At 37.4% G+C, this 27,007-nt stretch overlaps 1 non-coding gene across 1 annotated transcript; it reads right to left on the bottom strand.

The window, feature by feature from the left end:
- Positions 1-21,946: 21,946 nt before the first annotated feature.
- On the bottom strand, positions 21,947-22,052 carry LOC142441968 (U6 spliceosomal RNA). The gene has a single exon (XR_012783241.1). It is a non-coding gene; the product is annotated as a U6 spliceosomal RNA (small nuclear RNA).
- Positions 22,053-27,007: the final 4,955 nt, after the last annotated feature.

Raw genomic sequence — 27,007 nt, forward strand, 5'->3', positions numbered from 1 at the left:
TCAAATTGTATGTTCATCTTGCACATGAATGCACTTTAAGACTTAACAGTTCAAGGAATGTTTTGTTTTTATTTCAACATGCTTGATTTCAGGGTTCATCCACAATTTAGTAAATATATTGTTTAATTTTGTCAAAATGATTTATTAAAATTACAGATGTACTAATTCCATTAAAATTAATATGTATTTTTATCTAAAGATATATATCCTAAAATGTATGTAAATATAAACAATGCAAATCATTTTGCTCTTTGTATGCCTCCTTTGCATTTGCGGAAAAAATGTTTTTACTAATTTTATTGATGAACAGATAAATTCCCTCTTATTCTGGAACACAAAGGGACATATTTTCCCTTTTAAGTTAATTAAATAATTCATTTTAGTAATCAATTAATTGGTAAATATTATCCATTGCATTATTTGACTATATTTATTATGTAAAAAATGTAAAGATTTGTATATGCTTGTACACCACTTCCATGGGAGAAGGAGCCACCCACAATAAAGTTCAACAAAAAAATTCTCACTAGAGAAAAAATAATTGTTGTTGTTAAACCAAAACCAAGCTCACTACCATTGAGTCAATGCCAATCCATAACAACCCTACCGGTCAGGGTAGAACTCCCCTGGTGAGCTTCTAAATTTTGACTGGTAAGGGGAGTGGAAATCCCTGTCTGTCTGCTTTGGAGCTACTGGTGGCTACCAATTACCAACCTGTGGATCACAGCCCATTTCATAAACACTGTGACACCAAGGCTTCTTCTTAGGTGCCATAAGTCAATTCTAACACAGCAAGCCTATACACAACAGACTAATTACTTCCTAGTCCTGCACCATCTTCACAATTGTTCCTATGAATGAGCCATTGTTTGCAGTCGCAATTCCAATTGTCATTTCATCTCATAGAGGATCTTCTTGTTTCACTACTCCTTGAGACTTTACCAAACAACATGTTCTTCAAGGGCTCGTCTCTCTTGACAGCATGTCCAACATATGTGAGAAGAAGTCTCACCATCCCTTCCTCTAAGACTCTCTCTCTCTCTCTCTCTCTCTCTCTCTTTCTCTTTTTAACACTTTTATTGGGGGCTCTTACACCTCTTATCACAATCCATACATTCCTCCAATGCATCCAGCACATTTGCACATCAGCTGCTATCATCATTTCAAATCATTCTCTTCCCACTTGAACCCCTGAGAAGCACTCTTGTACTTCTTTCAAGAGAGATAGGTTTGTCCTTTTAGCAGTCCATAGTACTTTCAATTTTCTTCTCCAGCACCACAGTTCAAATAAAAGGACTCTTTGTTGGCTAGAGAAGACTGTTGTAGAGTGTTGAGAAGAAAGGATGTTCCTTTGAGGACTAAGGTGCCCTTGACCGAAGCCCTGGCATTTTCAATTGCTTCATAAGCACATAAAAGGTGGACATTAAATAAGGTAGAAGAAGAATTTGAGCTTGAACTTCATCGACTTAAAATATTGTTCTACATTGGCTCTGTATTACTTTAAAGACCTATTATTAATTTATACTATATCCAAAGAAGAATATGAATCTTGATTATATTTATTTTAAAACATATATCATATTTGCCTGTGGATATTGATTTTCCTGTGAATGTTTAATCTTTAATTTAAATTTTTCTGTATGTATTTATTTCTAATATCGTGGTACTACGTGTATTATATGGATTCCGTCAGTGTATAGCATTGCACTAGTAGGGCTAAGCATTACCCTAGAAGTAAGCAATGTGAGCTCACCAATGGCTCATAGAGAACGCTATGAGGTTGTCCACTCCAATCAAGTTCACCAACTCAGAAAGCCTATGTAGCAGTTCTACGCTATCACATAGGATAGCAGCAGAATTTTAGTTTTTGTGCTATTATTGTGTGTATGATATTTAGAATATCTATTTTTAAAATATGACACTTGTGTGAGATTGAGTTGTCTAGAGAAACAATCCAAGGACACTCATATATGTGTAAGAGAGACCTTTATATCAAAGAGCAATCGTATATTGAGAAAACATCCTAGCCATCAAGATCAAATCCAAAAGTCCTATATTAGGCCATATGTCTGGTATTAGTCCATAAATTCCTCTTCAGACACAGGTAGCCACTCACAATGATGTGGAGTGGAGGAAGAACATGGGCCTGTGGCTAAATTCTCATGGATCCAGTGACAGTGAAAACATCAAAGCACTGGCACAAGTCTCCATGTGACTCCCCCAGCTCTCTAAGTGTGCCTCCTCTCAGCAGGAATGAGAAGCAGAGAGAGTGTGTGGCTGCTTCTAGAGAGAAAGAAGGAAGTTCCCAGAATCCTCATGAGAAGTCCATGCCCACAAGCAGGCATCATCAGGCTGTGACCTGACTGACAGTCTACTCTAGAATCTACCACTTCACTCTTAATACCCTCAAGTAGACATGAGATTATGTAAATACCATCCTTTGTTGCATCAAAACTAGGTATATAAATTGTACCAAAAATAGAATTTTATTAAATATAAACTGTCAGTTTTCCATATTTTTCATAATCCTGTTTATTATTACCATAAATGATCATTCTGAATTTTACCAAAAATGTTACATACTTAAAGTGTGCTTCTTATAATCAATGTTTAGGTGTGAATCAAGAAAATGATCCTGAAGTTGACTTAATTTAAGTTTAATGAAGTATGAAAATGTACACTCTCAGATATTTCCAGAAAGGGGGTCTATGTGTATGTTCAAATTAAGAAAATAAAACTCCTAAGAAAATGGACATATTTAAAAATATTTTTGGAATATTTATTATTGTTTACCTGTGGATATAAGAGGGGGTACTGAAAAGAAGCCAGATTTCTTTCCCCAAGCTATGTATTTAATTTTTTTTTTACAAAACAACTTTATCCCCTTCAAAGTACTCTCCATTGCATGTAGCACATTTGTCAAATCTGTAAAGCAGATCTGGAAACATTTCTCATACTTATCCATTTGCATGGCTGAGAACACCTCCCTCATTTTTACATTTCCTCTTCCACATTGTCAAGTCGCTGTCTTTTCATGTCCCTCTTCATTCACAGAAACAAAATTGACCTAAAATTGAAGTCCCTTGGAGAGAGGTCAGGTGAGTAAGGTGCATGGAGAAAGAGAGGCATGCAATTTTTTTGCCCCAAACTGGCACACTGAGATGGCTGCATGAGTAGGTGCATTTCTGTGGTGGCTAAACCATTTCCCTGTCTGTGCACTGTAACACAACTTTTCAGAGCCTCTCAATAGAAAGCTTTATTAACAGTCTGCTCTGGTGGAACGAACTCCAAATGGACAAGTTCCATTTTCATCCATTCAAGAAGTTGAAGGGTATCTGGAATGGGGCTTGTCCATTGACATTTTACCTTTTTGAAATGAGAAAAGCATTTCTACACTTGAGTTTTCCCATAGTGCTGTCCTCCTAAACTATGTTCAACATCACAACAGTTTCTGTATCATTTTCCCCAAGCAGGAAACAAACTATCACAGCCACAGGCTGTTCTCTTGAATCGGCCATTAGAAAAAATGAAGTTTGAACAAAACCGCATTTATGAAAGAATTCACTGTGACCAGAGAGAACTTTCCCAGACAATGCCACTGAGTACACTACCTGAGAGCGAATAGCTCAATGACTGCCTAGTGTGAAAATGCATACGATGCAAGCTCTGCTCTGCCCAGCGCAATTCCATTTTGGGGGCGGGGTACCCACTTGTACATACACATACATATACAAATGTCCACAAGTGGTATCTTTACTTTCCTGTGTTACCTGTGCACTTCTTGATAGCAATAGTCTAACATATGTGACTTGTCATTTGAATTTAACAAACTGATAACTATTTATGAATATTTGTTTTCTTTTTCCTCAGAATAATATTTTAACAGTGTACATTTATTTTATGAGCTAGTTTAGATTTTGATATTCTAAATACACTGGTATCCAAGGACTGGAACACTTTCTAGCCCTTCTTTGAAATATTTTAACTCTCAATATTTAGTCAGTGTGGCTTAAGTCTGAGTAGATGCTTGAACAAAAGAATGTACATACTAATTTAAAATAGTATAGATATTATTGCATACATGAATATTTATGTATTAGCACAGTTCAATACATTAGAACAAATATGAATTCGTACACATGTAAATATGCAACTTTGGTTCATGCTGTGTTACACAATGAACTACTAATCATGAGGTCAGCTCCATGGAAGACAGATGAGGTCTTCTACTTTCGTAAGCATACACAGCATCAGAAACCAAAGGGGCACTTGTACTTTGTCTTACGGAGCCCTCATGGTACAGGTTATGAAGTGGACTCCTAACCACAAGTCGATAGTCCAGAATCACTGTTTCTCCCATTAATTACAATCTTAGAAACTCACAGAAGCAGTTCTACCCTCTCCTACAGGGTCTCTATGAATAGGCTCTATCCAATGGCAGTAGTTTGGTTTTGGGTTAGAGTGTTACTATAAGCTGAAATCAACTTAATAATTGTGATGTTATTACATATATATGCATGTATATACATATATATAGATATTTGCATGTGTGTATAAAGAGTATTCTATTCCAGAAATTACCTGAACCCAATATGTAAGTGTATATAAGACGGTAGGTAGATAGTAGAGAGATAGTAGATATACACACATATACATGTACGTGAATGAGCATAACAAAAATGCTGCTACCAAATTATAGATAGCTTTATTAAATAAAAATATCAAAATGTAAAGTGATTGTTTCATGACACATACTCCATCTAGGTATTTACACTTCTGAAGGTAGTGTTTCCATCTATCTACTTCTTCTCTAAATAATTCTACATTATTTTTTAATACCTAATGAAAAATAACAATGTTGGCAATCTCAAAAAACACAAACAATATTCCTTTTCAATTATCTTTGAGTTTTTGGACCCAAACTGCCTGAAGCTACAAGATCAGGTTGGTAGTGCAAATGTGGCAAGGTTTCACCATGAAATTGTCTTAAGACAGTGTTTGCTAGTTCAAAGGATGAGTCGGTACATGAATTGCATGAAGGAAAAATAAAATTTGGGGGCTTTTCTCCCTCAAGATTAGTTTTCAATTCTCTTTCACATTCTTGCTTAATAAGACCCTTTTCCATTCTCAGTTCTTCAAGAAAATCTATTAAGGTCATCCCTTTGCGGTCACAAAAACAGTCACAATAACCTAATGAGCAGACCTGTCGGCCTTGAAGTTCACTGGCAAGTAGATCCTTTTCAAAGTAACAGGGTTCCTTGCACCTTGTACTTTGGATAGTACTGCTATCATTTGTTCCATAACCATCTTCATGAGCTTCAATATAGCATGTAGCGCTAGCTAATCTTCATGCAACGCTTTTTATAGTTTCCTATTTTTGACAATTCATGAAACTAAGGCAAGGGCATGACTGAGAGAACAGGTCTATAGACATTTATTGATCAAAGAGACATGTTTAAGCCTATTTTGGTAGAAATAAAATTAGGTTTATCTGAATGGAAACCCAGAGGCAATACTTTTAATTACCCTGTATGCTCACACTCATCTATATATGCAAACTTATGCTGCTGGAGCTTCAGGTTACTTTATTGAGAATGGGGATTATTTGTAAAATAATGATTATTGAATTTTGGTACACATTTATTCATTTTTATAAAATAACACCCCATTGCATTTATGTTATGAGGCAGAATTGGCAACAAGGGACAACAGCAACAAAAACATACAAAGACATAAGTACTGAATTTCATTTACATCCTTATTATGTTTTTCTACTGTACACACTTCTTTGAAGCCTTGGAGGCAGAATGCCTGAGGCTGCTAACCACTGTCAGCAGTTTGAAACCAACAACTGCTCCAAAAGCGAAAGATGAGTTTTTCTTTCCTCATAAAAATCTATAGTCTCTGAAAATCAAGAGCTCATTTTATTCAGCCCTTTGGAATTGCTCTGAGTCAGTATTGGCTCAATAGCAGCAAGTTTTAGAAACACTTTAATTGATTATAATACATTTTATTTTTAAAAAGTATTGATTCACTCTATCAATACTATCTGAAATGATAAAATCTGGATTAAAAATGGAAAATAAAATCTCCAAGGATGACTTGCTGCACCATAAAATTTATTCATGTCCACATTCATTCAGATTCTAGTTTATAATCAATTAAGTTAACATATTAAATGAATATTATATACACTATATGTATCAAAAATTAAACAGATAAGAAGGCACATAGATGGACATTTTGGCCCTAAGTAACAATTAATTCAATGTAAACTTATGTATCATTCCTGGGGAAAATTTTTACTTTTCATTTATCCACTACCATTAGTAATATTTACTAGGCTTAATTTTATTGGTGATTGATAAAAATATCCCCCAATAGCATAGATCCAGGAACAGTTTGGGGTTTTCAGTAACTCCTCGCTTCAACTTAAGAACAATTAATTCTTACATCATGACTCTGCTCCATACTTGCCCTCAGGGAAGGGACACGGAGGCTGCGAGTGCTATAGTAAAATGTGACAAAGAATTTGGATGGTGCCCACTAACAGATAAAATAGAGCCTGAGGTCTTAAAGACTTGTCTCCAAACAAGCAGCCCTCTAAGTGAGAGGTCAACTTAGTCCACATGGAAGGAGCACCCACACCATCATCAGTCACCGAAGGCTTGGAATCCATATAAAGCGATGTTGAAGGAGGGACCAGTCTCGGAGCCTGAATTGTGAGAATCCGGTGTGCAGAGGGCGATGGATGATGAGAGTTGGAGCCCAGGATTCATTTGTTGGCGGACTGAGGAAATACGTTTCAGGAGACTCCCTACCTGAAATTGAGGGAAGGGAAGAAAGTGAACACGTAACTGGCCCACGGGGTGCCAGTTCTACACCCCTGTAAATCTAGTCAAACTCCCTCTCACTAAAAGAGCCTTGCATGCAAGAAGGTGAGGGGGGTGTACTGGTAAGGGGCACCTGTGAGTAATTGCAAATAAGATTCCCTGGAGTGTCAACCTGAATGTGCAAAAGGAGCCCTCTGAGAAGAGGGAGTTGGGATTTTACTACCAGAAAAAGCCAGGAGGGAGCACATTCTGTGAACCCTAGCTCCCTGCTCAGTGCACATCCTGGATCCACATGATAGCTAGACCATCAGAAAAAACAGCAGCGGAAATCAGGAGCCAGAACAGGGAACAGAGAGTTCGACTTCCTAACCCCCTGGAGCAAATCGAGCTGATTGAGCAGTGGGCCTTCTTGTGGCGTGGGATGGCTCTGGGCATTTCATTTCAAGAGGTGGCTTTGATGGCCTATGGAGCTTGAATTGAATTCCTTTGGATTTAGGTTTATAGAAGAGTGGTATGTCCCTTTGAGCATTCATCCGTACACCAGAAAGAACTGTGTAACACATGTTAATAAACTACTAATGCCTGAGCATTTCTCACTGGCATTCCAACTCACTAACTTCCTTATTAAACCTGCTAATTGCAAATTTTGTCTAACTTCTGTGGAGGCATTACAATAGGTATTCGAAGTCAGAAAAGTATAATAGAGAACTCTAAGACATTTCACTGGGAGAAAGTTGGGGCTTTCTACTCCTGAATTAGAGTCCAGGAAACCCACAAAGGGCAGTGCTCCCCTATCTAGAGGGTCACCATCAGGTGGCAGTAACTTGATTGCAGTGAGGTTGCTGTTTTCTTAAGACATTTCGCATATACACAGACTCTATCATACAGGTTCAAATATAAAGAAGTTCTCTATCATTCACAAAACATAGAAATACATATATGCATATGTGTTGACTTTTGTTATTGTTGCTGGTGTTGTTAGCTACCATTGATCTAATTTCCAGCTCATATTGACTCAGTGAGCAACAGAGCAAAACACTATCCGTTCTTGTTCAACCTCATAAATTGCTCTTAATAGCACTCAGATTGTATTAGGCAGGACACGGATACAGTCTCATTGGCATAACAAAGTAAACCTATCCTAAAGCAGATTCTATCTACAAATACATGGAAAGGCACCAACACATATTTTTTCAAAGGGGATGGGAGGGGAACACAGTGCAATTCATGACATGATTAAAGCAAAAATAAGTTACATATTGGAAAATAACTGAATGATATTGAAATACTTTGAAAACCAAAGTCAATAAATGCATTGGATGTTGAAAATTTAATAAGTAGTAATTTAAGTAGATGATGTAGAATTATAGATATGACAAATCAAATACACTAATTTTAGAAGGATAAATAATTTCAGTCCCGAGGTATCACAGTTGTAGGTATCCATTAAATTTGTTGTGTAGTCATCCATAAGGAGTAGGAGTTGTGCTTTATTAGAAAGGATCAATCATGTTCAAACAAGAAGCATGTGAGCATTTTAACAATAACAGGATAGAGTTTGCTGGCATTTTAAATGCTCTACTATATTGAGTACTTCAAGTCCAAGTACATAAGTTTATCAAACTTCTTGTCCTTGAATTAGGCTCAGTTTTATAACAAGTTCTGTATCAGTAAATAAAAGAAAAATGCATATAGAGGTGAACATTTTAAAATAGAATTAAATGCTGAGCCATGTATAGAGATTAATATTAGAAAAAATTCTGTGTGATATTTTAATGTCATGAATAGATGATCTTGTGTTATACTCAGAAGGATTTTAGTTAATAAGAATATACTTCAAACAGACTACTTAGAAATACAGGTATATGAATAATTCTAGGTTTAGTAAAATCACTTAAATGATAAACTTGTTTTGGATGTGATTTCATGTCAAAAAGCTTAAGCTAATTTTGTGTAGATACATAAACATTAAAGTCATTTAAAAATTATTCTGTATCAACTCCATCAAACTCTGTTGTCTTTTATTGTTTAAATTAATTGAATGATATATTGTGCGTGTTAGTACTGACTGCACATTTTTCTCCGTGCTAGACATATTATGATGAGAAAGAACTATCCTAGTCTTTATAAAGTTTGCCTCAAAAAATCAACATTTCTCAATGAAAATTCTTGGTTGAATAGTGACTTATGAAAAAAATAGTCAGGGAGCATTAGGATTTTTTTTCTCTAATTTTAACAATTTGGTTTAACTACTAGCCAGAAAATGTTGGCAGTTTTTACTCAACCAGAGTGCTTTGGGAAATAGGCCAGGTAATTTGATTTTGGAAAGTCCAGCTTGAAAATCCTGTGAATCAGTTCTACTCTGCACATGTGGAGTTGCCAGGAGTCCAAATCTATAAGAGGGACTCTAAAAATAACCATGACTTAGTGTTGATGATGTCAAGCACTGCTCAAGGGCTAGGCTTCATAGAAATATGAAGAGTAGCATAAATTATTATTATTTTATTAATTATTGGGATGATTAGGGTTTTGTCAATTAGCACACCTGGCTAAGGGCTAGCTTGGTGCTTAACCCATCAATCAGGTTGCAGGCTGATGATACCTCCTTGGGATGTGGCCTTTCTATAAAAGAGAGACTCAACAGAACCAAGTTTTCTTTAGCCCTTTGCCTTCTCCTGGAGCTGGGTTCAGAGTCTGGTTTGTCAATTCCCTGTTATGTTAGCTGCTAATTCCAGGAGCTCTCAGGAGATTACACATGGTGGATTCATTCTTGAATACATTTAAATCTGCATCCACCAGCCTTTTATACCTTCACTCCCCCTTGCTCAGGCCCCCACCTCCAAGCTCCATCATACTGCTTTCTAATTATCAGCTTCCACACTTACACCAGTCAAGAGAACATCGACAATTTGCACTGTGCTGGATTGACTTTCTTCTACAATGATGCAAGCCATTTATTGATATAAATCCCTATATACAAACACATACAAGTGTCACTGGCTTTGTCTTTTTTTTTTTTGATAACCCATCCTTAATCATTTGGTTCAGGAATGATTCTAGAGAAACAACCACAACAACCAAAAAAAGCCCATAAAATGTGGTTTTTATGAAGACTGAGCATGGTGGTGGGACAAGAGGAAAGTAAAAGAAATAGAAGAAATAACTAGGAGGAAAGGGCACTTGTAGAGGTCTAAATACAGTCATGTACATATGTAAATGTATTTATATATGAGGATGGGGAAATAGATCTATGTGCATATATTTATAGGTTTAGTATTAAGGTAGCAGTTGGACATTGGGCTTCCACTCAAGTAATCCCTCAATTCAAGAACATATTGTTCTATTAAAGTGGCATTTCATAATGTTCACATTCCCGACACTATCACTGAACACAGAATGAGTGCATAAGAAAGAGTGGTGAAGAAAGCTGATTGTGCCTGCCTATCAAAAGATATAGCATATGGGGTCTTAAAGGTTTGAAGGTAAACAAGTGGCCCTCTAGCTCAGAAGCAACAAAACCCACATGGAAGAAGCACACCAGCCTGTGTGATCATGAGGTGCCAAAGAGATCAGGTATCAGGCATCAAAGAACAAAAAGATCAAATCATTGTGAATGAGGGGGAGTGCAGATTGGGGACCCAAGACCCATCTTTAGGCCACTGGACATTTCCTTACAGCAAGGTGGCGTGGAGGAGACAAGCCAGTCAGTGTGCAGTGTAGCAACGATGAAACATGCAACTTTCCTCTAGTTCCTAAATACTTCCTCCTCCCCCACCCCATTATCGTGATCCCAAATTCCACCTTAAAAATCTGACTAAACCAGAGGATGTACACTGGTACAGATAGGAACTGGAAACACAGGGAATCCAGGACAGATGGTCCCTTCAGGGCCAGCAGTGAGAGTGGCGATACCGGGAAGGTGGAAGGAGGGTGGGGTGGAAAGAGGGGAACCAATTACTAGGAGCTACATATAACCTCCTCTCTGGGGGATGGACAACAGAAAACTGGTTTAAGGGAGACGTTGGACAGTGTAAGATATGACAAAATAATAATAATTTATGGGTTATCAGGGGTTCGTGAGGGTGTGAGGAGCAGGGAAGGGGGTGGATGAGGAGCTGATTCTAGGGGTTCAAGCGGAAAGCAAATGTTTTGAGGATGATGATGGCAACAGATGTGCAGATGTGCTTGACACAATGGATGTGTGTATGGATTGTGATAAGAGTTGTACGAGCCACCAACAAAATGATTGAAATAAAAGAGGAGGTTTTTAAGTGGTACTTGTCTAATTAGACCCCAAGGCACTGAGATATCTGCCTCTGTCTCTGTAAGTATAGATAATTATTAGTAAAGAGGGGCTGATAATCTGTGGCATGAAATGGCAAAGATTAGACCCCCGATAGCACCACAGACAGATGAAGTGTTAGTTCTGAGTAGGGCTCTGGGTGCTTGATATCTTTCTATAATGTTTTCAGAATGAGAAGTGCAGTGAAGCTGGATGGTGGGCAATTCTTTCAATAGACAAACGTGTAAAGCAAGCAGATTAATTCAGAGCCTCCGAAGCTGCGCTCAAATGCTATACAAATGACCTCAAAGGCACTCCTTGTGCCATTGAAGAAGTTGTATTTATTCTAGCAACAGAACCAATATTGCTGAAGACAAAACCCAGAGTCTTATCATATGAGTAGCTGAATTACAATTCCAGGTTACTTCTTAACATAGAAAGGTATGAAAGAACCAATTGGAAATAGTGGAAAATTAAAACTTTGGAAGAGGACAATGGACCATTAATTCTGAAGATAGACATTGAGCCCTGAGCTTTCACTGAGCCGCTCCAGCCATCAGCAACCCCCTTCCCATCTGAACAAATCCCCTGAAGAAACCATTGCTTTCCCACCATCTACACTTGAGGAGATTAGCCACATTATGCACACTGATATGGTATCTGAGGCTGTAACTGGAGAATTTCTTGAGGTATACATGGCTACACTCTTGTAGGTTCCTAAGAAACACTACCCCTTCCCGCCCCATTATTGCCTCTAGTGCTATAACTACACTTAAATTATAGTGAGTCTCCAAAGGTAAAGTCCAGGTGGTTAACCAGGAAGAGGTGTGCTGTACTCCTAAAGAACTGCTATAGGAAAGCTTTCTTAAAATTTCAGACAGAAATCTGGAGAATATGTGTGGGGATGATTATTAAGGAATTAGAACAGTGGTGCAAAGAACATAACCTTGGACAAGTCTGAGTTGACTGATATGAGCCCATGAAGTACATCTTCTTCCTTCAGTGATTCTTCTAGAAAGGTACGGAGAGGATCTAATAGTTTATTTCATTGGTTTCATGAGTTATTAGTTGTCACATAGCCTATACTAAGTCAAGGTGACGTATCAGACGTCCTTGGTATATTATAGATGAAAGCATTAAATGCTTAGGGAAATAGGCAAGTTAGAGTGGATTTATCATCATAACCCCCCCAAAGGGCAGTCTCCAAGGACACACCTTTTACTAAAACATCACTCAAGACTCCTGTCATTGCTGTTTTATGTCCACCAAGATTGACAGGAGAAACTGCCCTGCATTAATTAAGACACTTGCCTGCAATAAAGTTGATTGAGCTTTGTGGGGGTTGGGGTCAAGTTGCAGCACCCAATCAAGAGAGACAATGTGAGAAGGTTATAATAATGTCCAATAAATTCAAAGTAGTAACTAGAATTTCCTAACTCATATGGACATATGGTTTGTTGTTGGCTACTGAGGTAGGATGTCTCTAGGAATGAAATGCATAGGAAGCCTAATAAATATGTACTTGACCTATAAAAAGAAAAAAAACCTCTAGAATGGGTGAATGACAGTTTAACTTTAATTAGAATAGAGTCACAACCTCTCAACCAATTTCCAGACTTCGGTGAGTTTACGGACCTACCACCCCTGGAATGGAGAAAAGGTTGGGTCCCTTTGAAGTAGAAACTCAGTATACCACGCATAATTTACACTGTTAGACATTTTCCTAGTGTTTCCCAAAGTGATCTGCCAACTTTCACAAGAGTGACTGTCCCTCAGGGAAAAGGAAATAATTTCATGGATTACTGAAGAATGCCACTAGCTTGATATAAATTTCAGGAGACCCCAAATATTTTGAAGGCTCAAATTCAGAGTGGACGTCAAGTTATTAAGCTCTTTTTAGTAATGAGACAATGGACAAAGGGCGCATTACTAAAATCTACAACACCATCATGACCTGCAAAAGAGGAAAACAGTTAATCTCCTAAGGAAGTGGGCAAAAGAACTGAAAAGAAATTTCACTAGGGAGAAGACCCATATGGTCAATAAGCATATGAGAAAGTGTTCCAGGTCATTAGCCATAAGAGAATGCAAATCAAAACAACCATGAGATATCACCTAACACCCCTGAGGCTAGCCCAAATCAGCAAGTCAGAGAACAACAAGCGTTGGCGGTACTGTGGTGAAGTAGGAACACTCCTCCACTGCTGGTGGCTGTGTAGATTTGTACAGCCACTGTGGAAAGTATCTGGAGATACTTAAAGAAATGGAAATTGATCTACCTTATGACGCAGTCATCACTCTACTGGGCATATACCCGTTGGAAGCAACACATAAAACACGACCAGTCATCTGTGCTCCAATATTTATTGCGGCCCAATTCACAATTGTAAACACTTGGAAACAGCCTAAGTTTCCATCAATAGATGAGTGGATTAGTAAACTCTGGCACATACACACAATGGAGTACTATGCAGCACTGAAAACCTGGACGATCACATGAAACATGTCGGTTAGTGGGAAGAGGTGGAAGGAATCATGTTAAGCGAGGTAAATCAAACTCAATAGGACAGGTATAACATGAGCCCCCTCGGGAGTACAATCTGCACACCAGGAATATAATGCCAAATACCTATCTTGCAATAAACGGGTGGAAGCACAGTTAGTTGGAGGGAGGACTGGCCACACCTAGGGAAGTACATAAGAGGCCAACATAAAGAAGGGGAAGGGGGCCTGGTGGAGTGAGAAGCGGTGTGGGGAGAAACTGAGTTGATGATATGGAGGGAATAGGGCACTAACCCACCCAGGGGGAGAATATTGGTTGTGTCCCCACAGAACTGGAAAATGCATACAGACCCCACTATGACATGCCAAGCCAGTAGGACAATATAATGCACAGAGGATAGCACAAAGAGAATGGACCATACGCCAACCTTAACCAGAATTATCCCGACCCCCACCATGGAAAGGAGTACCACAGAAAATGAAAACAGATCGTCTGGTGTGGGAAAGGAACTGACCCACCACACCACACCCAGAAGGAAGCTGAAGCCAAAGAAGGAGGAAGAACGGAGCGGAGCACACCTGGGCGCACCAAGCTCAGAGGATGATAGCCCAGCTCAGAGGGCCCAATGTACAGAAAGGAAGATATAGCCAGCCCCAAGGTGAGATGTAACATCCTGCACTGTCCCATGGCCCTACATGGGACAGCACCTGAGACACAGTGTGGGATGTGTCACTGAGCTATCCCCACCACACTGAGGCAAAACACTGGGGGTGTGTAATGGAGTGGCAGAGGATGCATAGAAAGGAAATCCTGAGGGAGAATAAAAGATGGATTTGGGGGCTGGGACATGGCACCCCATCAAACTGGTCCAGAAAAAACTCCTAAAGGTGAACAAATAGACCTTGAAATACTAACTGGCTTTTCCCCCCTGTTTTTTTTTGTTTTGCTTTTTTCTCTTCTTTTAAATTTTGTATGTGAGTGGCTTTTTTGTATTTTAGCTTGCCAGTGTTGCTGCCATCATTGCCATGTTCTTATGTACCACTTTGGTGCTGTCAAACCATCCCCAATTTTATGCACATATTAATATATCTGCAGGTCCATCTAGATAAGATAGGTTGGACAAACAATGTGAGTAGAAAACAATGGGACAAACGGTCCTGGAGGGACATGAGAGTGTGGGAGGTAGGGGAAGGGAGGAGGTTTGGCCAATCCAGGGACAAGGGAAAAACGAGTGGTTCAAAAGAACTGGTAGGGAGGGGATGGGAGGACTGGTGAGAAGTGATCAAGGGCTGAGGGGACCAGGTTTCAAGCACCAAAGGCTGGGGGGGGGCGAGGGGGGAGAAATCATATCATCCTGAGTGAGGGGAGTGCGTGATGGGGACCCAATACCCATCTGCATCTGTAGACAACTGGACATCCCTTGCAGAGGGGTAGTGGGGAGGAGATGAGTCACTCAGGGTTCAGTGTAGCAATAATGAAACTTACAACCTTCCTCAAGTTGTTAAATGCTTCCTCTCCCAACTATCATGATCCCAATTCTACCTTGCAAACCCGGTTAGGCCAGAGGATGCATAGCAGTACAGATGGGAACTTGAAACACAGGGAATCTAGGATAGATCAGGACCAGCGGTGAGGGTGGCGATACTGGAAGAGGGGTAGAAAGGGAGAACCAATCACAAGGATCTACATATAACCTCTTCTCTGGGGGATGGGCAACAGAAAAATGGGTGAAGGGAGATGCTGGGCAGTGTAAGATACAATAAAATAATAATTTATAAATTATTAAGGGTTCATGAGGGGGTGGGAGCAGGAGGGAAGGGGAGGGAAAAGGAAAATAAGGAGCTGATTCCAGGAACCCAATTGGAAAGTGGATTTTGAGAATGATGAGGGCAATGAATGAAGAAGTGTGCTTTACACAATTGATGTATGTATGGATTGTGATAAGAGTTTTATGAGCCCCAATAAAATGACTAATAAATAAATGAATAAATAAAACAGATATTGAATAAACAATGTCAGTATTTTGAAAAATTTGTTAGATACAAGTGAGAATTTTGAATGTTGATATTAGGAAGTATGTTGTACTCATAGATTGAATTATGTCCCTCCAAAATATGTGTTGAAATTCTAACCCTTCTACTGGTAAACATGGCTTTTTTAGGAAACCAATTTTTATTTTTGCAATAATTATGAGGCAATATTTATGGAATGTGGAGCCTAAACTTAATCACTTACATTATAAACTGGGTAGAAGACATTTATAGACACACATAGAAAAACATGCCTTGTGGGGATTTTCTGTCAGCCCAAGATGTCAAGGAATACTTGGGTATTTCCCTCTTGACAAAGACAGAAGGGGCGTAGTTTTATCATCCAGAATTGTGATAAAATACATTTCTCAGTTTCAAAGTCAGCGCCTGTGGTATATATGCAATAAAATCTTAGCTATATAATCTCATCAAGAACTTTGTGACTAATGTAAAACTTACGTAACAAAGACAAGTATCATATTTTAAAGTGAATTATAATGCCTGATTTTCAAATAATATATTCTAATAATATCTTTTATTATTTTCCACCATATGATTGATTTAAAAACAGAGCAGGTTTTCATGTCTGTGGTAATAATATTCTCAAATTTATTAACATATCTTGACTAATTACTTCTGGAAATAGATCAAACCACATGCCAGTTAATACTTGCCTAGAGGGCATCACTTTAAAATCATGCATTGTTGATGTAGAGATAAATCCAAAATGACAATTTAATGTGGCTCTCTACTATATTATAGATATTACATAAGCATCATAGGGAAACTTATTGACTTGGCTTCAATAGTTACAGCATAATCCATTTGTTTGACATAACCATAAGATTTTTTTATGCACAGATGAATGATGGATAGATATCCTTCAATCTCATGCCTTATCCACAAATTTATCTATAATTTGAGTATCTGGGTCCCAGTCAAACTGATTGGGAGCTGAACTCTACAGCTGGTTAAAATAATTGTTCAATAGAGTTGAAGTAATCCATCTAATTACAAGTTGAATTATTATAAAAGTCTGAGAACTTAGCTCCAAATTTCTGAAATTCTTCAAATATATTTAGTCAATCACATGATTTATCTTATGAAAACTTTTAACTTGCACTATTACTCTGCTTCAAAGTACTCCTCAAGAGTACAGTTTATTTACTAAAGCCTATTATATAGAGAGACAGTATTCATTCTTTTGAGATGGGTAGGCTATTGAGCAGAAAAAATATATAAGAATAAAACAAGGAGAAGAAGCCTTGAATTACCTATGTGGCACTTTCAGAATAAGAAGGTAAAGATCTATTACTTCCATGTTTTAACTTCCTTGGGGGTAATCCCGAGCGTGGCTCAAAGTAAATTTAACTGTGTATTAAAGTTTATCATACCTGGAATGTCTACTAGAGAGATTAAAATTTGCAGTTTGTTAAGAATTCCAGGCCTACAATATAAAACAACAAATTTTATGCAAAACAATTTACTGCTTTGGGTACAAAATTCCTGACATAATTAGACCACCAGGCAAGTTTTAATAGATCTGAAACGGAACTGTATTTCTACTGGTTTCTGTTTGTTTATTTGTTTGTTTTGCATTTCCCTGTGAGGTACAGAGCTGTTGGCAGATGCCTTTAAGTCAATTCTGACTCCGAAACTTCATGCACAACAGAATGGAACACCACTCATCCAGCATACCTAGAGAACTCGCCCTTCCTTCATTTCTCCTGTCAACTCTTGCCTTTGAGATAAACAGCATATGCCATATAGCACTCTTCATTCTGGAAACCTATTTTAAAAATCAAGATGTATTAATGTACTTTTAAAATTAGTAGCTTTTAAACATGAAATAAACATTTTAAAATTAAATGAAAAGTGTCCTACATAAAAGTATACTGAAAGCACAGATTCCTGATACAAACGCTCCGGTCATTCAATACAGGAAACGTTTTGTGTTGGACTTCCGTGACTGAGATCGGCCAGGACAATCCTGCACAAGAATTCAACAGGCTTCCATCACTGGAGCATCTCATTTTCCTTGGCACCTGGCTTTCATTGCTATATTAGGTCTTGGTGAAATCTGTGCTTAAGTGACTGTGCAGATAATGGACTTTATCATTCATGTTACAGCACAGCCAGTTGAAATGAAAAAGTATATCCTCTACCAATTTTGTGTCCTTGCCAAGAGAGATTCTCACAACAAGGACAAATGAAGGTCAGGGACATGATTTGAATTCATTCAGTGGTACTATTAAATGTATTAGTTGTATATTCTGTGTACCATCTAATGAGTTGTGTGATCTGTGGACCATCTAAAATGTTTGCCTTCTGTTTTTCCGCCCTAAGTCCAGGTAACTTACGCACTATGTATTCAATGCATGAACCACCAAAGCCTCACAAATTGTTTCATCAAGCCTTTATCTAGCTTTCTATGTAATGGTGGCAGTATGATTCTGTCTCATGCTACGTAATGTCCATTGATTATATTTTGTCTTCTGACAACCATATAAATTCTTGAAAGGCAATCTTTTCTTACTCAATGTTCATGTTTGACTCTACTATTACAAAGGCAAAAAATCCTTGATGATCTTTTGTAGCTACTGTGTTGACCAAGAAGATTCATTATCTTCAAGTCCATAAAACCACCTATTGCACACATCTTTCTTGATTTTCCACTGGGAAATGTCTGCCTTCTGGTGGGCCTCATTCCGTCAGGATGGCCCAAATATAGACACCTTCAAATTGATTGGCCAAATTTATACACTAGATTCGCTTAATGAATTTGCTGAAACATTTCATTTGTATTTTGTTGGTTTCGGGAGCAGTTTTTTTGTTTGTTTTTAATGCCTTCAGTGCAGTTTGAAATAGGTATTAGTAAAACAATTATTGTGGTACATTCAATCTGTGTATCACTTCCCTCTTCATTTGATGCTTTTTCTTCTCTATCATTCAATATTTTCTCCATAAAATTATTTAATATTCTAACGTGAGACTTGAAGTTTCCTGAATTTCTTTCTGCATGAGACATGCTGAGAGTTTTATTCCTTTTTGGCGTTCTCGTTCAAGGATTTAGCACATCACAATATTTCACTTTGTCTTCTTGGCTGACCTTTGAAAGAGGATTAGGAAGTTCATTTTTAAGAAGTTAAACACTTTATGAACATCTGAAAAATATTTTTATTAGGCCACTGAATCTCGTTATGGGGAAATTGAAGATATCTACAAACTTCTCCAAACAGAATGAAAAAAAAATTGTCAAGCGATATCACAAAAGTTAAATGTTGCCAAAGATAATTTAACATGCTTTTAATAGTCAATCCACAGGATTCTGTGAGACTTTTAAGTTAAATTCAGAAGAAGACAAGAAGCTAAAGATATCCTTGCTAATATCAGACGGATCTTAGCTAACAGCAAATGATAACAGAAAGATATTTGCTTGCTTATATTCCATTGGAATTTCAAACACTTGATTGTGCTAATGATGAGCCATGATGCATTCTTTCAAATAGAGCAAGGGAATATTGTATGCTTTCAAATCAGAAAATGTTTGTGTCAGGGTTATTCTTGCACAACACTTATTCAGTATTTATACTAATATAATAATTTGTTATCTGAACTCTATCAGAAATAAAACAGCATCATGATTCAAGGAAGGCTTACTTAAAACCTGTAATTTACAGATGACATAACCTGGCTTGCTGAAGGCCAAGAGAACTTGAGGCACTTGCTGATGAAGGTAAAAGACTGCAACCTTCAATATGTATTACAACTCAGTATACCTGAAACATAATCTTATCTATAAAGGAAATATACATCTACATATCTATCTATATACACATTTTTCAGCAAGGAATACTAAAGAAATATTGATGCATTTGCATTATAGTGGTGAAGAAGGACATGGAGGGTACCAGAGACTGGCCCAAGAATAAACAAAATCCCTCTTGGAAGAAGTAGAGCCAGAATGCTCCTTAAAAGGGAGGATGGTGAAACTTCCTCTCACAGGTTGTGGGCATGTTATCAGGAGAGACCCGTGCCTGGAAAAGGACGTCATGTTTGGTAACATAAATGGGCAAGGAAAAAGAGGAAGACTTTCAAATAGATGGACTGACACAGTGGCCAAAGGAACAAGCTTAAACTTAACAACAATGTGAGTGTGGTAAAGACTGGGCAGTGTTTTCTTATGTTGCACGAGGGGTTGGTATGACTCAGAGCTGACTAGACAGAACATAAGCATTAAGCAACAAATATATATGTACACAAAAACACGCACATAAATATATAGAAGACAGAGATAGAGAAGATTGATGTTGTCAAGGGTTTCCTTTACTTGAATCCGTAATCAAGATTCTTGGAGGCAGAAGTCAAGAAACAAAACAATGTACAGTATTGGATCAATCTGTTGCAAAAGACCTATATAAAATATAAAAGATGTCATTGTAAAGACTACAATGCACATTTCTAAAATTTTGTCATTTTCCATTTTCTCACATGAAAGTAGAATCTGGAAAATGAATAAAAATAAGCATAGAAGAAGTGATGACTTTGAATTATCATATTGATGAAAATTATTGAAAGCACCATAGAAAGCTAGAAGAGCAAACATATATATCTTAGAGGAAGTAAAGTCATAATGCTCCTTATTAAGGGACAGTTTAGTTTATGTTAAAAAATAACATTATAGTTGTTACTGTCTAAATCATTGAAATAATGTTTTTATATTTTGTCAGATGTCAGTTGTTTATTTTGACACTTGATGTTTTCCTTGGATTTTAAAATTTTGCTCTGATTTTGTTTGCATTATACTACAGTAATATATTTATATTTGGATATTTGTTGAAAAAATTACAATTTTGTTGATATACAGATTTTATTTTTGTTCCTTTTTTCTTCAGGACCTTATTTAACTTTTCAATGTCATAAAACCATAATATTTACTTCCACGACTCGTGTCTAATATAAAAATAAATATAGAACAATGTGAACTGTGGCTGAAATTGCAGACAAAATAACATTTGCATGCATATATACACAAGTATGTACAGACACACAAATTGGTTGCAACTCATTGTGACCTTACATACAAGGTGAGGCACTATGATGACCTGTGTCATCCTTGCAGTTGTAATTTTCAAAACCAGAGTTGTAGCCACAGTGTAACCCATCAAAAGGCCCTTTCTCTTTTTGCTCACTTTCTACTTTTTGCAGCATAAGAGTCTTTTTCAGAGACTAGCCTCTACTGAAAAATGTCCCAATGGTCAGAGACAAAGGATTGTCGTCCTCATTTGTAAGGATCCTTCTGGTATTACTCCCTTCTAAACATTTGTTTGTACTTTCGGCAGCCCGTGGTAATTTAAATACCCTTCACTATCACTGAATTCCAAATATATTAATTTTGATGCATTCCTTACTCATTGTCCAACTCTCACATCCATATGAGGGTACTGAAAATCTCATGACCTGAGTCAAGTGTACCTTAGTTCTCAGAGTGGTCCCTTTGTCCTCAACACTCTAAAGAGTTCTCATGCACCAGAGTCCCCCAGTGTGACATGTCTTTGAGTTCTTGACTGCTGCTCCTATGTACATTTATTGTGGAACCAAGCCAGGTGAAATCTCTGACAACTTCAATATTTTCTCTATTTATCATAATGTTGTCATATTAATCCAGTTGTGAGGATTTTGGTTTTCTTGTAAGCCATACAAAAGGCTATAGTTGGTAGTCTTCATAAGCAACTCTTTTAATTCCTCTTCAATTTCGGTAAACTATCCCATGTAACCTGTTTTAGTGTTCTAGTGTAATTCTAAAAGAAATATCAAATGTGGGTGTATTTACCAAACAGAAATCCCTTTTCAAATAGACTATTGAATAAAAGACCCAACATATTTTAGAGAAAATATTAAAGTATTCCAGTATCATTACATTTATCTATATACTGGCAAGTCAATCAACACCATTCTTTGAAATTTTATGCTACTAACTCATTATCACTCAAGTTAACTTTACTTTTGTGGGTTTATTGCACATGAAGACAATTGCTCCAAAGTAATGCTTTTTCAGTTACATGATAGGTTTTTCTTTAATCTGAATATTTTCAACTAACATGAACTAGCCATTGATATGCTCAAACTCTAAAACATATTCCTAAATATTTTATTCCATGAAATTAATATGTACATATTAATTTCTTTTTCTTTAAACATGTAACACAGTTGGTTACATGCAGCCTTTAGTGAAACCTTAGTTTAAATTCATGGCTTTAAGTGTCATCTATGTTTTCTTTTCTTTCTTTCTGTTTTTTTTAATATGGAACGCTTCGTGAATTTGCGTGTCATCCTTGTACAGGGGCCATGTAATCTTCTCTGTTTCGTTCCAATTTTAGTATATGTGCTGCTGAAGTGAGCACCATCTATGTTTTCTTAAACCACTTTATGTACTCAGGAATTTTGGGGTTATTCAAATCGATATATACTTCAACTCCATAAACATATCTAAGGCAGAAATCTACACATCAAAGCAAAAATATAGATTCTTCTTTCATATCCAAGACTACTTCTTGTATAGTCTAACCTTTTTCAGTAAGTTATCCATACATTTTCTGTATTTCACTAGAGTTGTTAGTAACAAGAGGATTTAGATAAACTAAAGAAGGCTACTGATTTCTCCCTCTAACTGCCTTTCATACTTTTGACTTTTGTGTCTGATATAAGAACAATTTTCCAAACCGAATATTATCAACAATTCCCTGCCTCCAATGTTTTCTTCTAGAAGTTTTACTTGGCCAGTGCTTATACTTAAGTTGTTTTCCTGAGATTTTCAAGGTCCTCGGCTTGAAACTACCAGCCACTATAAGGAAGAAGGGAGGATTTTCCTATCCTATCCACAGTTACCATTTCAGTTACTCACAGGCGCAGTTTTATCCTGCCCTGTAGGGACACTGTGAGCGGCACGGACTTGATGGCCGTTAGTGATAAGGTTAATGTTGACATTCATATTTTTGTATTTGGTTCATAACTTTTAGGGTACAATTGCTAAAAGATTATCCTTTTCTGCATTGAATTGCCTCAGCATTTTTTCTTGAAAATCAATTGATTAGATATGCATGGGTCTTTTTCTAACTTATGTATTCAATTTAACTGGTATGTATTTTTGTATTATTGCTAAAAACATGATAAGAGATCATTCTTATGAACTACCATTAAAAAGGATAAAAATTACAAGCAAGCCATACTATTAAGTTTGTTTCCATATAATCCAATGACCACACAGGAGGAATTACATTAATTAATCACAATTTTATCTCAACATAGATTTTTACATTTTATACCTATGATGCTAACTGATGAAAATCTTCATAGAAGAAAATATGTGGTATGTTCACTTTCTATTTCACTTTTTTTGTGGTTACTTCGGGGCATTAGTTGACCATTGGGACCAAGATATTTATTATAAACTGAATTGTGACTTCTGGGATTACATATTAAAGCCCTAACTCCTTTATCTATAAATGTGATTCTGTTTCAAAGTAAGGTTTTCTTATAGTTCAGATGTCATACTGGAGTAGGCTGGGTTTTAACATAATCACCTCTAAGTTGTGTCTCCTTAACAATTATTTTTGAAAAGTAGAATTATCACCACTCCTGGACAGACACGTAAGAGAGCGCAAACATGCCTAAGCAAGGATTTTTGAATCTCCCAGGTCAACAGAAGCTGAAATCAATCGTGATCCTCTCCTCAACTTGACAGAGAAAGAGAGAGAGCATCCCTACTAATCCCTGAATTCACCCTTCTCACATTACTAGTCATAGGAAATCTCTTTCTGCTACTGAAGCCACACTCTTTTGATATTATTGATAAAGCAGCACTACTAAACTAAAACATACCCACCCCAGATCCTCTGTTTCCTGCTTATGTCAGTGCTTGAATTGGCTATTTGCATTATCTACCATATTTTAGGCAGTTTTTATTCTAAGCTTTCAGAAACTGCAGTCTGTATATATACCATTGTTTCAGCTTCCCTTACCTCTTTATATCTACAACCAACTGCCTTAAAGTCTGTCCCAACACATAGCAAGTTCATAGAGGGTTTCAGAGACTTTTTGGTGTCCACAGGATCAATGTGCTAAAGTGAAACTGCCTGAGATGGCTCTTCCATCCAAGCTCTTTGTAATTCCCACCAAGTGATCAGAAGGGAGCATGAAATAAGGTCTACAGGATTCTAACTTAGATTGACCAGATTTGCCATACCACTCGGTATAAGAGTGAACCATGACAGAAATAGAGATAGAAGAAATCCCAAGGCCATTAAGAAAGAAGAGCCATCCACCAATGTTGTGCTAGAGAGTTCCTTGCCTTAAGTGATGGAGGCCCCAGCGGCCACAGAGGCTACAGCACTGAGAATGTAAATAGAGCATGGGTGCCATGCTGAGACCAGGAGACAGATGATGGGGTTCCCAAAGCACAGAAGACTGTAGAGGCCCAGGGGTCATGTTACTGAGAGGATGAGGACCAGTGAAAAATATACCAGAAAGCATGCCTGAGAAGGGGTACTACAGGCAAAGGACTCAATCCTTAACGTTAAAAAAACAGGATCTACATAAAACCCCCTCCCTGGGGGGTGGACAACAGAAAAGTGGGTGAAGGGAGACATCAGACAGTGTAAGACACCACAAAATAAAAATAAATTATAAATTACCTAGGGTTTGTGAGGCAGGGGACCGAGAAGGGAGGGGAACACATGAAGAACTGATACCAAGGGCTCAAGTAGAAATAAAATGTTTTGAGAATGATGATGGCAACATGTGTACAAATGTGCTTGACACAATGGATGGATGGATGGATTCGGATAAGAGCTGAGTGAGCTCCCAATAAAATGATTTCAAAATAAATAAGGAAATAAAAAATCAACCCAAAAAAGAAGCCCCTCGAGGAGAGAAATGGACACGATGGCAGGCATAGGGTCAGACAGAAACACGCCTGTGAGGATGCCCAGCCCTGGGCAGAGTTCCCCTCTGTAGTCTCAGGTTGCTAGGGTCAAAACAAAATAGGTCGCCCCCAACAGCAACAGCAAAATCATTTAAAATGAGTTCTAACTTTCAATTTTTCCTCCTAGCTAGTGACCGTACCAAAGCTAAAGGTGCTTGCCAAAATATGAAGAGTTCAAAGGAATCTAAGGCGAAAAGGAGAATCTAAATACCAGAAGGAGAATAAAACAATTTTGAAATAGGAAATAAAACACATATGTGGTTTTGAATAATAAAGGCATGGGTTTGTTGTTTATAGAACTGTATCCTCTCAAATGATGTATTTCTTTTTATTTATTGGATACAATCTTTTTTCCCCTAGTTTTTTAATATTATTGTTATTGAAAGTATCATGAACTACAAAAGAACAAAAAAATCTGTCTTGGAAGAAATACAGCCAGAATGCTCCTCAGAAGCATGATTAGACCTTGTCTCAAGAACTTTAGACATGTTACCAGGAAAGTCCAGTTCTGGAAAAGGGCATCATGGTAGGTGATATAGTTTATTGTGCCAGCCTGTCTGATAAACACAAGTAGGATTAACTGAAGGGCAGAGGGATAAATGGCTCAGTGAACCTCGCCTTGGTTGTTCTGTGCCTCAGTTTAAAGGAGTACACTACCTGTGGGATGCCTAGCCTGTGGACTGTGTCGCTGTAAATTGAGGTCCCTTTAAGCCCACACAATTGGAATGTTCATCTCTGGAGATGGGGACTGACAGTTGATGACAGTTGGGGACCTGCCTTGCTGTTTGCTGCCTGGGTATATATAGCCCAGCTCTCTCTACAGAAGGGGACTGGCACCTGGCAGCTCTCAAAACTTGAAGGACTGCTAGTGTCTCACTGCTTTATAATTTAACTGTTAATTTCTTGTATTATCTATCGGTGTATAATTTAACGGCTCATTTCTTGAATTATATATCTATCTTTATAAATATATTTATATATAATTACTAGCAATCTGGTTTGTCTCTCTAGAGAACCCTGTCCAACACAGTACGAAAAACAGCGGGTCAGCAAAAAGGGGCAGACCCTCCTGGCAAGATGGATGGACACAGCAACTGCAACAATGGGCTCAAACATAGCAATTCTGAGAAGGGCGCAGGGCCAGGCAGTGTTCCATTCTGTTGTACACAAGATTGCTATCAGTAATAACTGCCAAGATTGCACCTAACAACAATAAGAACAACATTTTCTCATCAAGTGAGTCTACAACTACCATCCATTTTATTTAATACATCAGAAAACTTTAAAATATGAGACAAATGAATACTCTTTATGTGCATTTACTGAAATACAGTGAGCGGATCATACTTGGATATGTAACTGAAAGCCTATTTACAAAATTGAATAGTTGTAATAAACACTTATATTTGAAAAACTAGTTTCCTACACTGTGGATTTACTGTAAAGAATATAATACATCACAGCCATCCAATTTACAAACATACACACACAACAAAAATTAAAACTCTTGAAATTTAATATAATCACATTAATAATATTTATTTGTTCTATAAATTTTCATTTTTTATAAAATCTTTTAATCTCATTCACCCGTCTTTATTTTGGTGGAATTTTAGACAGGTTAAAAATCCAAGAATTTCTACATATTTTTCATAGTTCACTCATTTCAAGCAGAGTTGTACAATCATTACCACATTCAGTTTCAAAACTTTTTCATCCCTCCTAAACTCTTTGATATCAGCTCCTCTTTATCCCCACCTCCCCTGCCATACACCACCAGGACCCCTTATTTTAGTTCTTGTCTTTCGAGATTCACCTTTCATAGGTTTTCATTTTTAAGTTTTTCATTTTTGATTATTTCAGTAAATTCCTGCTAGCAGAATAATTGTATTAGGTTTTGGACTTTTAAATCTTTGCTTTTGGAAGTAACATGGATTTGTTTGTTTTGTAATATAAATTCGTGAAAAGCTATGCCACCTGGAAATAGACAAAGTACATCTAGAAAATTTCAGAATGATATCATTAATATCACATACAACTAAATGTTGCCAGAGATCATCCAGCAGCATTTGCAGCAGTCCAGTGGCACAGGACAGGCAGAGAGGCGAAGGGCAGATTAGGAAGAGGACAAAACACAAGGAATGTCATTGCTAACGTCATGTGGTATACTGGGCTGAAAGCAGAGAATACCAGAAAAATATTTATTTGTGATTTATTGACTATTCAAACACATTCTTCTATGTAGATAAGAACAAATTCTGGACAGCCTTGAGGAGAATGGAATTTACAGAAAAGTCCACTGTACTCTTTCAGAACCTGTACATGGACTGCAAAGTGTAACTTCAGAAAAGTTTGCATTAGTTGGTATCCTCTCTA

This window comes from Tenrec ecaudatus, chromosome 2 (genome assembly GCF_050624435.1).
Source record: "Tenrec ecaudatus isolate mTenEca1 chromosome 2, mTenEca1.hap1, whole genome shotgun sequence".
Taxonomy (NCBI): domain Eukaryota; kingdom Metazoa; phylum Chordata; class Mammalia; order Afrosoricida; family Tenrecidae; genus Tenrec; species Tenrec ecaudatus.